The sequence below is a fragment of the Triturus cristatus genome, chromosome 6 (genome assembly GCF_964204655.1).
Source record: "Triturus cristatus chromosome 6, aTriCri1.1, whole genome shotgun sequence".
Lineage (NCBI taxonomy): Eukaryota > Metazoa > Chordata > Amphibia > Caudata > Salamandridae > Triturus > Triturus cristatus.
Window position 1 is genome coordinate 1,792,182,659 of NC_140589.1, and position 18,707 is coordinate 1,792,201,365.

An 18,707-nucleotide genomic window follows, 5' to 3' on the forward strand; every position below is an offset into this window, starting at 1 on the left:
TGAGTGAATCGCTGTCTTAGTTTTATATGTTTTATATGTGTGAGTAACTACATATGTGAAAGGCAAGTATAAAAGTGATTTTTTGTGGGGATGGAGGCACGGGTCTCCTGTAGGTGGTTACTGGCCTCGCTGATACCCGCACTTTGGACAATTGTTGTATTAGCATACAAGTGCTTAGTTTGGATGGGAGAGAGTTTCTCAATTGTCCTGGGGAAAGGGAGTTGGGAAGAGGTGTGGCACCGGGGCCAGGGCGACTCACTCCAGAATCTGGGGATCACGGTTCAATCCCCGGCGCCGGCGGCAGATTAGCCCAGCACCATTTGACTCTGGGCAATAGCTTGCTTAATCTTCCCGACGGCCCCCAGCGCCTAGAGACCCTTACGGGTGATTGTTTGTGCTTTACAAATGTGGATATTATATTATTATTATTATTATATATTATTATTATTATTATTATAGTTGGGGGTTCAAATTGTAAGATATTGCAGCTAAGACCGCAGGATTCTGAGGAAGGCCATGAGGGACAGAGGAAGGTAGTAAAGATAAATAGCAATGACCAAAAAAAGCCCTATAATCTGTTATCCTGGAACGTTAGGGGTATGCACTCCATGCATAAAAGATATAAAATATTCTCTCAATTGAATAGGAGGGGGATACACATAGCAATGTTGCAGGAGACTCACACACTGGCCCCTGAAGGAGCTGCACTACACCAGAGATGGACAGGGCAAGCATATTATACGTTGTACTTGGCGTTTTCAAGGGGGAGTACTCATATGGATAAGAGCAGGGATCCCCTTTTAGCACATTAGCCACAATGTAGACCCAGATGGTCGCTACGTGATAGTCTTGTGGAGGTTAGATGGATAAGACATTACGCTGATTAATATATATGGGCCAAACTCAGACCAGAGCAGCTTCTTAGAGCGGATGTCCGGAGTTTTAGTACCCTACATGCTCGGTTATCATGGGGGGTGACTTTAATTGCATTGCATTGCAGACCCGGAGCTGGACCAATCGCACCCTCCGCATCGAGACTCCCCAGTTCACAGGACATCCAGAACTTTCCAGGAATTTCAGACCCTGTGGGGAATAATGGACATATGGAGACGTACCCATCCCCTAGATAAAGAGTACTCTCACCTCTCACATGTCCATGACCTGCACATCAGATTGGATACATTCCTATGCTCACCTGACATACATGCACTTTCCCAAGGGGCGGAATACTTGACTCGAATTGTCTCAGACCACAACCCATTACTGGTTAAGGTACAGTGGGGAACACAGCAACACCTGACGCCTCAAGCCTGAGGCCCTGGAGAATCAGTTGTTCTTACAGGAGGTTAGGGGCCATATCGCAACATACTTTGCTGATAATGCCTACTCGACAGATTCCAAGGGAGCGGAGTGGGAGGCCTTTAATGCAGCCATTAGAGGCCGGTGCATGGCAACATCAATTGGGGTCCCGAGGACACTGCTCACGGATGTTGAAATTGCGGATCGAACGCTTAGGGAAATCAAACCCAGATAGTGATAGAGGAGTACCTGGCGGGACTCCCACTGTCCACACTATCGGAGGATGAGGCGGATCAGCGAGGGCCAGCAATATCTGAGCATGAAGTTAGAGTGGCCATAAAATAATTTTAGCTAGGGGCAAGACTCCGGGTACAGATGGGCTTCCTAAGGAGTTTTATGCAGCCTATGTGGAGGAGTTAGCCCCTAAATTAGAAGAATTATACACAGAGGCTGGAGAAAGAGATATCCTGCTGTTGACTGCTTGGGGACCAGTTCTAATCCCGCTGCTTAAGCCAGATAAGCCCCTCCTAGAATGCACAGCATATAGACCCCTGTCAATGTTAAACCTTGACTTCAAAATACTAAGTGAACTGCTGGCGACAAGGTTGCTTCCACACATGACTTTCCTGGTCCACAAAGATTAGGCGGGGTTTATTCCCAGCAGGAATACGACTCTGAATATACCACGCCTTCTTGCTGGAACTGAGTAAGGAAGAGGACCCAGATGGAGTAATATACGCAATAGATATAGCAAAGGCTTTCGATATCTTGGAATGGGAGTTTCTATGTCCTGTGCTGGCAAAAATGGAGACCAGGCAGGAATTTATAAAGTGGGTGCAGCTGCTATACAAGGGTCCAGTGGCTAGGGTTCACACAGGTCGTGTGATTTCGGCACAGTATCGGGTAGAGAGGGACACATGCCAGTGGTGTCCCCTCTCCTCACTATTGTTTGCCCTGGCCATGGAGCCTCTGGCGTGCAGAGCGAGGTCTGGGATAGTGTATAGAGGCCTACAAGCAGGAGGGCAAACGCACCACATAGCGCTATATGCTGACGACCTCCTGCTCTTCTTAAAAGATAAACAGAAGGAATTACAGGAAGCCAGAATCATGATGGAAGAGTTTGGTTTGCTTTCAGGGCTACTGGTCAAATGGCAGGAGTCCCGACTGTTTCCGGTAATGGAGGGCACTCCACCTCCTTCAGAACTGGAAGACATAAAGTGGGAACCCCAATGTTTTAAATATCTAGGCCTGAAGATCTTGCACTCAATGCGGGATGTGCAAGAGGGGAATGTGGGAGGAGCACCTCAAACATTAAAGGGCAGTATGCCCTTTTGGGGGGACTCCCTCTATCGGTGGCAGGACAGATCTCACGGCTAAAAATGGTGGCTCTCCCTAGGTTGCTGTATTACTTTAACACACTTACAGTGTGGATACCGGGAGCATGGTTTAGGGAATTGGATTCGTGCATCTCTGCTTTTATATGGGGTACGAGCAGAAGGAGGGTGGCTCTATCCACACTAAAAAGGGCACAACTGGAAGGAGGACTGGCAGTCGCAGACATGGAGACATATTATCTAGCAGGACAACTGCAGAGATTCACGCAATGGGTGGCGGGGAGTCTGGTACCGGAAAGAGAAAGGCCTCCCTTTACCCTAGAGAAGGAACATGTGCTTGGTACACTGATGACAACGACTAAGATAATGAACACAGGGTAATCTGGCGATGTTGGAACAGATGTCTACAAAAAACGAAGGCAAAACACCCATACTCACCAGAGCTGTCCCTTGCACTGCTTGAAGTGCTCCCGCATGGGGGCAGTGGGGAAGGATAGAACAATGGGAGCAGGCAGGGGTGACAAAGATGGGAGACTTGTATAGGAATGGGGAATTGCTCACTTTTGAGGACTTCCACACAGAATGGGATATTACGCAGGGAAATATTTTGCTCTACCGGGCAGTCACAGGAGCAATGCGTAGACATCGGATGGCAGGGACGACAGAGCCACTGACGAATGCCACCTGTGAATACATAGGACTGGTGGGGGCACCATCAAGTTTGTCTCATGTCTATACAGGGCCATCAGACGCAACTCTATACACCCACTAGAGGGACTGAGGAATAAATGGGCGGAGGATCTGGGCAGACCATTAGAGGACAAAGACTGGGACAACATACTGCAGCGCGCCACCAAGATCTCTCACAATGTGGTTCTTCCACAGGGAGGATGCAGAATGCCCACGATGTAGAGAAAAGGGAGCGAATTTAATTCATATGATGTGGAGCTGCCCATCCCTAGAGAATTACTGGCAGGAAGTGATAAGGGAAGTGGCACGAATTACAGAGAGAGAGATACCGCGCACACCAGAACATGTGTTATTAAACATGTTCCGTCATACAGCTAAGGCTAAAGTTAATCATACATTTCTAGATCTTGCATTCATACTGGCAAAGAGGGAGCTAACTAGTAAATGGAAAGCACCGAATGGCCCATGCCTGCAAAGATGGAAACAAGAGTTGGAAAAATGGGCACGCAGCGAAGACAGGATCCAACTTAGAAATGCGAGAAGAGGCATAGGTAGGATTGAGAGAGCGTAACTTGGGAGTTATTACAAGAGGAAATGAAAAATGACGATCAGGAATCTGAATATACCATCTCAGGGGGAGCATCCAGACGGGAGCCTGAGAGGCGGGACCAAGGAGAGTGAAGGGAGCAAGAATTAGGCGAAAGGAGCCCATAAGGGGTAGGCTCTCCAAGATTGACAGGGGAGACCTGCATGCTATGGATATATATCTTACAGGATCACAATGCAACTCAGAAAAATATATCACGATAACATAGGGAGCAGGAGCACTGGGGAGGGTGGGGCGTTGTTGGGGAAATATTGGGAGGGGGTTCAAAGCGGGTATAGTCACACACTGTATTATGTTCTGGGCTTAATAGTAGCACACTACAGAGCTCATGGACCTACCATGCAATGAATGTCTGTAACATGAGATAAAGGAATCGATATGGACTATATAAGAGAACTGTAGATATCACACGAGCAATGTAAATACAAAAGGCAATCAAATATGTTTTTAAAAAAATAGGTGACTGTGAGAGTGAGTGATTGTGACTGTGTAGATCAGTGTTTGCTTGTGTCAGTGCTTGTATATGAGAGTAAGTATGTGTTAGTATTTGTTTGAATAAGTTAGGTGGTGTGTGTATAAATGTATAGGTAAGTAAATGGCAGTGTTATTGATTCTTTGGGTGACCGACACCATTTGAGTAACTCTAAGGGTGAGTGGTGGTGTGTGAGTGTCTGTATGGCTATTTGAGTACATATATCAGTGGCTGTATTGATGAGTGACTGTGTGAATGAGTGACTGTATGGGTGAGTGAGTGGATGAGTGTGTAGACCTATGAATCAGTGAGTGTGTATATACTAACTGGTATTGGTGTGTCTATGGTTTTGAGAATGGTAGTCTGTATTTTAGAGTGGGTATATGAAAGGTTATATTAGAGTGTGAGGAGGTACATCAGATATTAAGTGGATGATGTCATAAGTGATGTCATTTGAGATGCCATCAGTGATGTCATCAGTGATGTCAGTGACCATGTCATGAGTGATGTAATATGTGACATCATCAGCAGTGCATTGCAGGGGCACGAGTTATAGTTAGGTCAAATAACTATAATGGGCAATTTCTCTGGTTTTGTACGAGTGAAATGTCCAACTAACTATAACGTCCCTGAAACCTGTGGTTTTTTTCGGTGAATATATCCAAGGCTTTTTCAATGCTAATTCCTAACTATAACATCATTGAAACCTTTGTTTTTTTCAGTGAATTTCTAAGGTTTTTTAAATGCGAATACTAACTATAAAGTCCCTTAAACCTGTGTTTTCTTTCACTGTGTGTATATATATATCTATCTATACATATATACATATATATATATATATTCACTGAAAAAACCATAGGTTTCACACATGTTATAGTTAGCTGGACATTTTACTGATAAAAAACCAATGAAATTCCCCCGTTATAGTTACTGTAGGCAACTATAACTCACGCGACCGTAATCCTCTGCTGATGCTAATATTAGACACATATTTGCCCATGTCTTCTTCCATTAAATTTTAGCTATACATATATTACAAATATTTTTTTTTCATAAAGACACATATGTCATCAGCAGAGGATTACGGTCGCGTGAGTTATAGTTGCCTACAGTAACTATAACGGGGGAATTTCATTGGTTTTTTATCAGTAAAATGTCCAGCTAACTATAACATGTGTGAAACCTATGGTTTTTTCAGTGAATTTGCAAGGTTTTTTAAATGCTAATTCCTAACTATAACGTGTGTGAAACCTATGGTTTTTTCAGTGAATTTGTACGTTTTTTTAAATGCTAAGTTACTTTACGCCATTTGTGGCGTGCGCGCCCACTTAACGCAGTTCGTTCCGTGCGCGCACAGTGAGCACGCGGTGCTCTTCGCGCACCGCGTGCCCACGTTACGCTAGATGGGCCATGAACGCACGATGCGCTTCGCGCACCGTGCACACATGGAGGACATATGATGAGCATCGTTGTGACAGGTAAAATATATGTTTTGTTTAGCTCTGATCAGCCATGCACAAAAGGTGCCCTTCGGGCACCTTTTGCACACGGGGTGGGGAGAATGTGGATATTTTTTATTTTTTTTTATTATTTCTTACGGTACGCGTACGGTAAGCGTAATCGGCGAAATTTTCGAAAAAATTAAAATTGCCTTTTTTCACTTGGGGGATCGTTGGGGACTCCCTCAACATGGCTAGGTGCTTGGGAGCTGTGTAAACAGCCCCTTTACATGTTTTTGCACTTTGTTTTTCAACCCCCTGTCAGAGTGCGAGAGAGAAAATGGCGGCCGCCGCTTCCTGGTTTCGACCGATTCAAATGTTTCCTAAGATCTAAGGACCAATCAGAATCGCGCTCGCGCACGCCACCGTACGCGTACGGTAAGCGCACCGTAAGCGCACCGTAAGCTGGCTCAGATATATATATTGATTTAAAGGCTATTTTCTCAGAATCTGCTGAACAGATTTACACCAAACCTGCAAAAGGCACTTCCTTGACCTGAGGACTACCTCTCTGCCAAATTTCAAGTAATTCTGTTCAGCCGTTCGGGCTGTAGCTGTGTCTAAAGGTCCTATGGAAAAATGCATGGGAAAAACGCGTTTTGGGACCCCCCTTTTATCTCAGCCCCCGCTTGATGAATCCCCCCGAGACTTTCAGGGTAGGAGCGGAGCGTAGCGCCCCACCTATTTTGAAAAATTCGCGAGGATTCGTCAACCGGCGCCAAAGTTATTCAAAATAGAATGTTGCGGATTTCCTATGGAAACGTGGTCCTAACTATAACTACCTACTGGCGACCGCCAGTAGGTAATGTATATATATATATATATATATATATATATATATATATGTATACACATACATAGTCAAAATATGCATATACATATGTAATATTTTTTTAAATTTTTTTTATTTTTTCATTCATTTTTTAACAATTGTAAATTACATAACTTTTAAAAAATAAATATATACACACACATTCCAAATTGCAATTTCCTGGGGCTAACACTTGTTCCGTGTATTCACCCTCTGGAACCCCCAGTGTCCTGACGCTCTCGTTGCTGGCAGGGTCTCCCTCCCGCTGACGCGCTCGTCACAACTGCGGCCGCTGTGTGGAGGGGGGACCACAACCCCCAGACTCCTTTGCTGCCGGAACAGGAAGCTCACATCCAGGCAGTTGCGCCTGGAGGCGCCATAAAACCATCTACACTCCCGGTGGAGCGGGCGTTCCAAATTGCAATTTCCTGGGGCTAACACTTGTTCCGTGTACTCACCCTCTGGAGCCCCCAGTGTCCTGACGCTCTCGTTGCTGGCCGGGTCTCCCTCTCACTGCCGCGCTCGTCACTCCTGCGGCCGCTGTGTGGAGGGGGGACCACAACTCCCAGACTCCTTTGCTGCCGGAACAGGAAGCTCTCATCCCGGCAGTCGCGCCTGGAGGCGCCATAAAACCATCTACACTCCCGGTGGAGCGGGCGTTCCAAATTGCAATTTCCTGGGGCTAACACTTGTTCCGTGTACTCACCCTCTGGAGCCCCCAGTGTCCTGACGCTCTCGTTGCTGGCCGGGTCTCCCTCCCGCTGCCGCGCTCGTCACTCCTGCGGCCGCTGTGTGGAGGGGGGACCACAACCCCCAGACTCCTTTGCTGCCGGAACAGGAAGCTCTCATCCCGGCAGTCGCGCCTGGAGGCGCCATAAAACCATCAACACTCCCCGCGTCGCGGGACAAGCCCGGGCAAAGGGCGGGCCCTCTGAGGCCCTCAGAGGTCAACAGTGGTCGGGCGGGCCATCCCTCTAAGCTGCCAATTAAGTTGAGGCCAGTGATATGTCAAGTATGGGGAAACGGAATGCCAATTCAACCATAAAGTCATCTGTGGTTCACTCTGCCATCCCGCTATCCTTAGAAAGCATGCTGGACAATGCCTTTAATATGGTTACAAATGAAATAGCTAACACTGAGAGGAGAATGTCTATGGAGCATATACGCTTACATCCAGAGCCCCAGGAAACAAGCCCAAATTATACTTTACCGCTGTCCCCGTGGTCACAGTTTCTAAACCTAACTCGGCCAACTTATCATCTACACCATCAGGGGGTAACTGTGGTACAATTACAATCGACTCACAGCCCGACCCCATTGCGCATGCCCCTATCCCTTCTCTGTCCCCGAACAACAAAACCGCAGGGGAAAAAAGAAAAAGAGGCTCTTTGAAACCATCAGTCAACAAAAGGAAACAACCCACACGTAACAAGAGCCAACCAACACCGCAGAGTATGTGGACTAGAGGGAAGCAAAAACTGCCAGGGGGTAGCAGCGTCATGACTGAACCATTGCAACTCGCTGAAGGGCTTTTGAACACTATTCCCTCCAAAGAAGGACATAATTGCGCATGCAAACAGACTGATCCCGTAATCGAAAGCACCACCTTAAAAAAGTCAAATGAGAATTTTATGGAAACTATAGTTGACACTATTTTTAAACAAATGGAAAGTCAAATGATCAAACAGTTTAATAATATTTTTAAAAGATTAGATAGACTAGAAAATTTGATAAAAAATGAAGATGCAAAAAGGAAAGGGGTGATTAGCCTTGATTTAATGAGGGGAGATTGCCTTTTGAAAGAGTTGGAAGTTGCTAGTAAGGGCTTCTTGGGTGGAGGGTCCGATACTATAAGTAGCACAGCTACATCCAACACTGCATCAAAAGGTGTTAATGGAGGGAGCAATTATACTGTAATGACTCCTCAGTATACCCCGGTTGGAGCAACCGAATCAGCTCGCCCCATTAGCGTGGCCTCCAATACGCTAAAGGACGTTTCCACCCTGCCCTATATAAGGCCGGAGGCACCCACTAATATCGGGCCAGACAAGGGCCAAACCATCGCTACTAGGCCTATCAAACACCTGGGGCCTGCCCTTCATCTGCCTCCCGATGCCTGCCCTTATGTTATAATTTTGGCAGGCGTACCACAGCTAAGGGATGGACAGAGTGAGTCATGGGTTCAGCTAAACAACAAGTGTCTAGACTGGCTGTCCAAACACAAAGGGGTAGGCCCTAATATCTCGAGAGAGATTTTGTCCGTCCGACGGGTGAGCTGGGTTGGTCCATCATCTAAGAATATAGCAGGAGACTGTATTGTAATTAACTTCAGAAACCCCACTACAGTTAAATTCATCCTTGGCAGTATCAACACTTATTTCTCCCCTCCTACTGTCATAACCTCTTTGCTACTGGGCTATTTTTATAGACCCCATCACAGATCACCCAGCCCTGCCCCACCACCTTTTCCACTGCATAATAGGTTCAGCGCATTGTCTGAGCTGGGTACCCTGGACTGACCATCAGTTACCACCCCAGATTTAGTAACCAGGAATTATATTAACACACCTGGCTCAGTGGGGGAACTGTCAACTTACCCCACTACAATGGCCTCCAATGGCACTAAAACGCCTACATTGTCATCCCACCCTAAAGTTACTAGCCATTCCATCGCCACGCCCACATCGAATTATAATTTGACAATTCTGAGTTGGAACACAGCAGGTCTTAATGCGAAAGTAAAAAATAGGGACTGGGTGGACTGGGTTTTTAACTTCGACATCTTAATGTTCCAAGAAACTTGGTGTACTAGTCCCCTACTTTTTGAGGGTTACAGCTGTTATTATCAAACTGTACTGATCCCGGCCATGGGTAGACCTAGTGGGGGACTATCCATTTGGGTCAAAATCAGGGCAGAAGTTAAAATAGAACTGTTGGAAACAAATGATATGAGCTTTCAGGCCCTGCTTTATATCAGTAGGATAAGACTATGTTTAATTAATTTTTATAATAACGATTTCACAACACATCCCAATATGAATTTTATAAAATTGTTTGATTTTATTGATGAAATCACAGATGGTCAAAATTATGGTAAACTTGATAGTATATGTTTAGGAGGAGACTTCAATGCACATATTTATCGTAAAACCCCTCCTTGCAAAAGAGGTGAAGAATTGTCTAACCATCTAGCCACATGGGACCTAGTTAATGTCATGGAAAAGGCAAATATTGCCGCAAATAAAGGTCCCGTGGCCACCTATGTCGGGCGTGGGAGTGCATCCACAATTGATTATGTATTCATAACCTCCCTGCTCGCGGATCTTTTATTAGAGGCCACAGTCGTTAGCACCATATACAGTGACCATCATCCGAATTTATCTTGTTTTAAATCCATTAAAAAAATGGTGAACCGGAGAGAAAAATCGGGGCTAAAAACTTAGCTGTGTCGACAGACAAATTTAGGGTGGTCTGGAAGGGGATTGACAATAAGGGGGTGCTAGATCGTATTATAAAATCGCAGCCTTTACTAGTATCCACCTGCCTATCCACCGATAGCCTCGGACATGTTATCGTTGAAGCATTCTCAGGGCTGTGTAAGGCTATAAAAAAGGAGATTTCCAAACCAACCCCAGTCAACATCAACAAAAATCCAAGATGGTTTGACAACTTATGCTCCAAAGCAAATAGGGAACCAAGGGCTGCCCTTACAGCTGATCCACCAGATCGGTTACTGGTGAGGACTCTGAGGTCAAGATACAAGCGTACCCTAAAAACAATATCTGAAGAGCTTTTAAAAACCCACTGGGAATCCCTTGTACGCACAGCAGCAACGAAGGACGTTGCTGGGTTTTGGAGCGAGGTCAAGAACCTGAGATCGATTGGATCTAATATCACCCCCATAAATTGTAGTATATTAAGGGATGTGTGGGTGGAGCATTTCTCAAATATTTATATGGCACCGACCCCTCTCATGGTAAATCTTCAGCCCCTTAAGTTACCAAACATTTCTATAATGGAGGTGGAGGATGCCATTTTACAAAGTGCAGGGAACAAAGCTCCTGGCCCTGATGGACTATTCATCGACTTAATCAAATCAGAGCCTGACTTTTGGTCACCTTTACTGTGCAACGTTTTCAATAATCTATCTAATACCCTACTGCCAGATTCTTGGTCTAATAGCATCATCGTACCAATTTTTAAAAAAGGTAACAGACTTGACCCTGGCAGTTATCGCCCAATATCGTTAATCGATAACACTTTGAAGATTTTGGGCAGGGTCATTTTTAATAAGATCAGTAATTGGGCTGAAGAAAACACGATCTTACATCCATGCCAGCTAGGCTTCAGAAGCAAGGTAGGGACCGTGGAGCAATGCCTAAATCTAAATTTAGTATTAGCCAAATACACCATAGCTAAAAAATCCCCACTTTATTTAGGTTTCATGGATTTAAGTTCTGCTTTTGATTTTGTTAATCGCTCCCGTTTATGGTCAGCTCTGTTGAGTTATGGCTTAGATGAACCTTTGGTCCACTTTTTGGCCCACCTACACAGTGATTTAAAAGCCCGTGTTCGAATAAATAATGATGGTGAGGTCTCGGGCGAGATTTTAATTGGGAGGGGGGTAAGACAAGGCTGCGTCTTGGCCCCCCTGCTCTTTATTTTATACATAAATGAACTAAGCACATCCTTGGGCAAACTAACTACCGATGTCCCGCTCATCAATGGTAATCCACTTCCTGCACTTCTTTATGCGGACGATGCGGTCCTCATGGGCCGCACACCCAACGCACTGCGCACTTTAATCTCAGGTTTTGTCTCTTACATGGCCGATCTCGGCTTATGCAACAATTGAAAAAAATCTTATATAATGTCCTGCGGCCCAAAGAAACACAAAATTCACCATATCATGTCAGGGAACAACGTTTTAAATAGCACTTGCACTTTCCCTTACTTAGGCCTGTTGTTTTCTGACTTTGGATCCTGGCAACCCCACGTCGCCAGAGGGAGGAACAAACTGGGTAAAGCTATTAATTCTATAATCACCCTTTGTCAACCAAAACATGCTGAGGTCATTTTGCCACGTTTACAAATTTATAGAACCCAGTGCCTACCTACAGGAACCTATGGCGCTGAGGTGTGGGGATATTCGAATTGTACTAATATACAGACGGAAGAGAATAAATTCTGTAGGAAGGCTCTGGGGGGGGGGGGGTCATTTCGGCCCCATCCTACGTGTGCCATAGAGAATTGAATCTCCCCTATATATAGGATTTTATAAAATCAAGACCCGCTCTGTTCTGGTTGAAAATATGGCGGAACCCTGCTGCCTCCTTGACCCGTGATATTATCTCAGACTGCCTAAAAAGCGAGCGGGCCAATCATATCCCTTGGCTCAGGGCAGTAGAGAAGAGTTTAGAAAGTGTGGAAATGGGGCACCTATTCTCAGCACCCCAAACAATAGATTGCTCGCATAAGAATGTAGTAAAAAGGGCTTTATACTGTGGAAATATGGATTTTTCTGGTCAGTTATGTCCCCTATCTTGGACCCCAACGGTTCTATGTGCATGTTACAAGTACATGTATGTTCCCTCCAGTTCCAGTTATGAAGACGCAAATACATGTGCGTCCACCGTTAACATGTCCTCTGTCAGATCCGCCATGAATAGGCCGGATATTCCATTCCTAAGTATAAAAGGCCACCGGCTTTATATGGTTCACTTATGCCATTTTACAGTCCAGGCAAGTAGGCCCTGATTCTGTCATCAAACTCTTCTTGCCTTCTGCCTCTGAAAACTCCAGTCTGAGCCTGCATCTGTGACCATGAACTTTGTCTCATTCTCTGCGCGGCTCACGAAGCCTGACATCAGCCTATTCTCTGCCAAGAACTGTATTTCACCTTCGAATTATCTGCTTCACTCCTTAGCCGATGCATTCCTGTCTAGTAGTTTAAGTAAACATTCTTCCAGCTACCGAGCAAAAGGCCCGGCTTCTCTGTCCTTATACAAGTAATTCATAGTCCTGTTACCATGGAATATTCCTACCCCCTCGCATTTAGTGTAGACACTTAGACGCTTGTACACGCACGCACAGTCAGTATAGAATAGATTCTGTCCGAGAGTCCTTCTTTTGTGGATAACATAGTTCTTTAAACATAGGATGTTAGATATGATTTGGGATTAGGTTGACTTGACCCCCCAGACTTTTCGTCTCCACATGTAGAGCTAAATGTCAAGTCCCCTTCACCCCCTAGTTGCACGTCAATCACACGTCATGCTGCTGCGCGCGCATCTATGCCAAGTATTATCTTATAGATCCACCTATATATGACATCATAACCAATTATGTTCCTTTTTACTCCTTATTACACCCATTTTCGGTTACGCATATGAATCGTCATTTTCCTTATCAATTATTACGCCTACTGCATTCGCTTCATTGTAATGTATGTACTATAAAAGTCATTTCTTGTCAATAAAGTATGTACTTCACTTCCTGAACCTCCGTGGTGATGGAACTTGGAGCAACCGATTATAATCGATCATTGGAATAAAGCCCATTCCGAACCTCTAATACCACGGATTCTGCCTCTCATTTTACTGAGCTATTTTATTATGTTTCTGTATCAAATTAAGTCCCGGTAAAGGAAATTATTTACCACATGAATGGCGCCCGAACAGGGACACTTTCTCATCTCACGCGCCGGCGGTGAGTTGCAGGCCCGGTCTCCTGCCACAGCTGGACGGACAATAACGCGTACCAGCAGGATTTCCTGTATCTCCCTCCGGTCAAGCGGGGGCGACTGAGGCTGCGATCAACACCCAGACGAGGCGGTGAGAAGTGCGAAGTATCCCGACCAGAGCCTAGCTGAGAGAGCAAGATCCGAGGTATACAGAGGCCCACCAGTTCGAAGTCGAGTCCAGTTTCCGACGAGTCGAGTCGAGTCCAGTCCGGTCCAAGTTCAGTTTCCGAGGCCTTCCGTTTCCGAAGCTACCCGGTGAGTACCATTACTGGGGAGGCATTTCTGACGTGCACATAGGTTGTGCCGGTCAAGACGGGTTTGGGTACACAAATCCGGTCTGCACTGTTTTAGCAGTGTATCTGTACTGTTTAGCAGTATATCAAGTATTCCGAAGTATCTAGTTATTGTCAAAGAATTATGCTTGGTGATTAGTTATGCAGACGATCATCATTGTTGGTTATTTTAAAGGTTAAAAAAATGTTTAATGTTTAATGTTTAATGTGTTAAACGTCCTGCATATTGTGGTATGAATGGTTGTTCATTATTGTGCTTTTGTACTAAGTGTGTTCAAGATCAAGTATCAGATCAGTTCTCAACATGCCGCTCTTTTCAAAACTAAGACAGATCACTACAAGAAAAGGGGTACTCGAAGAAGCCGTTCCTATTCCTCCTAGGGACACTCCAGGATACTTTAAGTATCATAAACATGGCTTAGACGCTATATTATTTCTTGATTTATGGGTAGACTACACCAAGGAATTACCAGAAAGTCAGAGGTGGCCCACAGCGGGAACCTGGGATGCAGAGTGCATCATGAAAGTCGAGGAAGAGTTATGGAAAAGGAAAGTCAGACAGTCACAGAAAGATGCCGTTGAGTTATGGCGTAAAGAATCTCATAGACGTACAGAAAAAGCACGTAGACAGGAAGAGAAGAGTAAAGAGAATTCCAATAAAGTTCGAGAAAATCTATTGATTGAGGAAGGAATCCGAGTGAAATCAGAACAAGTAGACAGACAAAGAAATGCCCTTATGAATGGTATGTATCCCCTCCTGGCCGAAGGATTACCTAAGGCTACTCCAGAAATACCGAAAGACTTGCCGCCCCCATTATTCCCAATAAAGGTACATCCTAAGGGGCATCCTAGAACCGCAGAAGATGTCTTTCTTTCCTCATATTTAGACGACGCAGCTCCCGAATATGCTAATTCCGCCCCACATAGACCGCATACCAGGGATGTTCAACGCCAAGATCCAGTACCCGTATCCCTACAGCAACAGATCGTGTCACAAGTTCCGGCAAGCACATCTGTTTCTACATCTGTTCCCACAGCTGCTTCTATAGCTGTGTCCACACCTATAGTTGCTGTGTCACGCTCAACAAATCCTTTCACACCCGACACCCCAGATGGGGCTACGGGAGGTGCTACCAATATTTTTTCTACGCCACCCAGAATAAATAAACTTACTTTTCAAGAGTCAGCACATTCACGTACCCCCAAACTCGTAAATGCCCGTACGCTTAAGGAACTTCTTATAGATTGTAGATATGACCCTGTGCCCGGCAAAGAGGACGAAATGACCCTGGCATCATTGCGTATCAGACGAGCCGCAGTGTATTTAGGGAAGTTACCAGGAATGACTGCGCATCTAGATAAAATATATCATTTTGTCCAAACAGGGCGAGATTCAGAATGTATTAACAGAGCTATGGAATACCAGAAAGTGGAGATACAGGGGGAACTGTTACGTTTCCTCATAAATTGTGTGATCAGAAATGAAGACCGACCGGGGGTAGACCCGGAAGCAATGCAAATTCTTACCAGATGGAGCCAGAATATATCAGAAGGTAGACATGATAAACAAAATTGTATAATAGCCATGTGCCGAAAGATCCGTAAAGAAATAGAACGCCTACACGAAGAAAGATTAGCGGTAGACGAGTTCGAACAAAACGAGGAGGAAGGGTCTGGACTGCCCGCAGGACAGTCAGACACCATAGCCTATGTAGGTAGAGGAAGATCTTGTAATAGTAATAGATGTCCTATTGACCCGATACGTCCGATATGTCCAGATAATAACAGGAATTTCCAAATACCTATAATTAACATCAGGTCTAATGAGCATTCGTTCCAAGCCGCCGACAAACTACTCCGAGAACGAAGGGGTTATCATTTCCTCGATTCTATGGATGAACAAGATTTAGCTAGGGCAGCTGTCCATTGGGTGGACAGTCCCGGAAAATATAGTGATGATACAGTAGCACGCACATTTTTGAATCTCACCCAGATGAACAGCGGTTAGCTGGGATTTATATGATTCAACAACTCATTATACTATATCAGAGTCAGCATTCGGACCCTGGTCCCTTACCTGACATATTGACTGAATTGCTTACGAATAGATGGAGAAGTTCAGGTACTAAATTAATTAAAGAAATTCTAGAATCAAGAAAGCAGTATATTCTTTTTGTATGTTCAGACCGCGTCTCATTGCCCATCAAGGAAAGAACCACGTATTACATGGATAGACAGAATCCCTTACGAGAGGTGCACCCAATAAAGGGCGAGGACAACGAGTTTAAGCGCGTATTTGTATATACGCCCATATCGAAAATAGAATTGTTAGAAATGAAGAAAGTGGTACCCAGTCATGACAAAGATCCAGCGGGTTTTCACCGAGAAATTAAAGACATGTTACTCATGGGAGAGTATACCTATCCCGACATTATGACAATATTAAAGGTATTGATGCCCGCTGGCATTTATGAGAAACTCAGGGAAAAAGAGTGGGAGGTAGGAGACCAAAAGATAGAATGGTCAGTATTAGAAGCAGAAGAAAAGGCCCGAACTGCAGGAGCAGGACTCGGGGATAAAACTAAAGCGCTACCAGGTTTATTAGTACAGGTACTGCCACGTTTATTAACTACGAAAAAGGAAGATTGGGGTACAATTTCAGCCTGTAAACAGAAGCAAGATGAAGACACTAGTGATTACTATGCCCGATTTGAAAAATGTTTTGGTATAAATAGTGGCATAAAAGCAAGTAGCGAATCATACCCGCATCTGTTTGTAACAAAATTAGTAGAAAATGCCCTGCCCCAAGTAAAGAATAGAGTATTAAAATTCGAGAGTACCTGGCAAGGTAACACTCCATCACAAATGTTACAAATGTTACAGTACCATCACAATAGAATTAGAGAGGAACAAGAACATGAACACAGACGCATGAAAGACACGAAAATGAAAATGCTAGTTTCCCAGACAGTTCCAGCTGAAGGACATAAAAAGGGTATGACACATTCCGATTCAGCAGGACCTGTAAAAGGGACATGCAATTATTGTAAAAAGCCAGGTCATTACGTACACGATTGTCCAGTTCTGAAACATAATATCAGCATAGGTAAAACACAAGAAAGACCACGGCCACCTAGACAGGACCAGAATGAACAAGGAGCTCCGCAGCATGCACAGGCCATGCCAGCTCCACCACAGTCTATACAGTTTGTGCCAGCTGCACCAGCGCTGCCTGCTGCTGCCACACAAACCACGACACGACAACTGTACCAGACCGCACAGTACGACTATCCTGATTATCAACGATACGCATGAACAAGCCTAGAGAGGGAAGTTGACTTACCCCTTATCGAGATCCCTGTAGATCAAGAAGGACCTTATGTACATAGTGAATTATTAGGCCAAGACAGAAAATTTTTACTCGATACAGGGGCAAGTCGAACAACCATAAAACGTAGTGAAGTTCCAGGGGCACCCCTCTCAGGCTCACAGAATATTTCCCTTGGTTTTTCAGGAAAACCTATTGTTAATGAAGTATCACAGCCTCTCCCACTTACGATAGGACCTTTGACCCGAACTACAGATTTATTGCTTACTAAATCATGTCCAGAAAATCTGTTAGGAATAAAAACACTGAAGGCTCTAGGAGCCATAATATGTTGTTCTCCGGAAGGAGTAAGATTGTTTTTACGTGATTTTAAAGGGCACTATGTGTCTAGAGACATGGATCCCCGACTGCAGACTTTACCTGTACATCTATGGGCACAAGGCCCTACTGATGTTGGATGCATGAATATTACACCATATCGAGTCACATTAAAGGCAGGAGTGGTACTACCACGAATGCGACAATACAAGTTACCACCAGATGCTGTAGTGGCTTTACTACAAATCATTGACGAGCTCATTGCCCAAGGAGTAGTTGTAGAAACCGACTCCAACATATGTAATTCACCGATAATTCCGATTCTTAAACGAACAGATCCAAAGGCCCCGCCAGTATATCGATTGGTTATTGATCTGCGCGAATTAAACAAATGCATTGTGCCACAATTTCCTGTGGTCCCAGATATCTCGTCATTACTGACAGCTATTGATTCCGAAGCGACATTCTTTACTGTAATCGATCTCAAGAATGCCTTTTTCAGCGTCCCAATAGATCCGGAAAGCCAATATTTGTTCGGATTTAGTTTAAATGGGCGTAGCTTTAAATTCTCACGCGCACCTCAAGGATTTACAGAAAGCCCCAGCATCTATAGCCAAGCACTGAAACGAGAACTCGACAGTATCCACATGCCAGTTAACACTGCTCTGCTTCAATACGTCGATGATCTGCTGATCACCGCGAGAAGCGAACCGGAATGTGAAAAAGCATCACTGACAGTTTTACAATTTCTAGCCGAAAAGGGGCACAAGGTGTCCCCTTCTAAGCTGCAATTCTGTGTCCAGCGAGTTATTTATCTTGGACACTCGCTGTCCAAGGAGGGAAGGCAGCTTACACCCGATCGCATTCAGTTAATAGCTAACATGCCAATACCCAAGACGCAAAAGGAGGTGCGGGCTTTCATAGGCCTCTCGTCATATTGCAGGCAGTGGATCCCTCAGTATGCATTTCTAGCAAAACCACTCATTCAGTTGACAACACAGGAGGCAGCCACATCGACTGTTCTCCCTTGGACTCAGGAACATACACAAGCTTTTGAAAGGCTAAAGAAAGCTTTATGTCAAGCACCTGTTTTAGCAACGCCATGTTACAGAAAACAGTTTACACTCTTTGTTACAGAACGCGAAGGTACTGCCTTGTCAGTACTCACACAGGGACAAGCAGGAGCACACAAACCATGTGCTTATTTTTCTAGTACATTAGATCCCGTAGCCCAGGCTTTGCCTGCATGCCTAAAATCAGTGGCAGCGACAGCTTTAGCAATCAGACAAAGCGATGCCATAGTGTTAGGACATC

At 44.8% G+C, this 18,707-nt stretch overlaps 1 protein-coding gene across 1 annotated transcript in view; it reads right to left on the reverse strand.

Moving 5' to 3' along the window:
- LOC146822012 (cysteine-rich secretory protein 2-like) overlaps positions 1–18,707 on the reverse strand; it is a 390,191-nt gene that overhangs the window by 87,131 nt on the left and 284,353 nt on the right. The window lies entirely within an intron of this gene.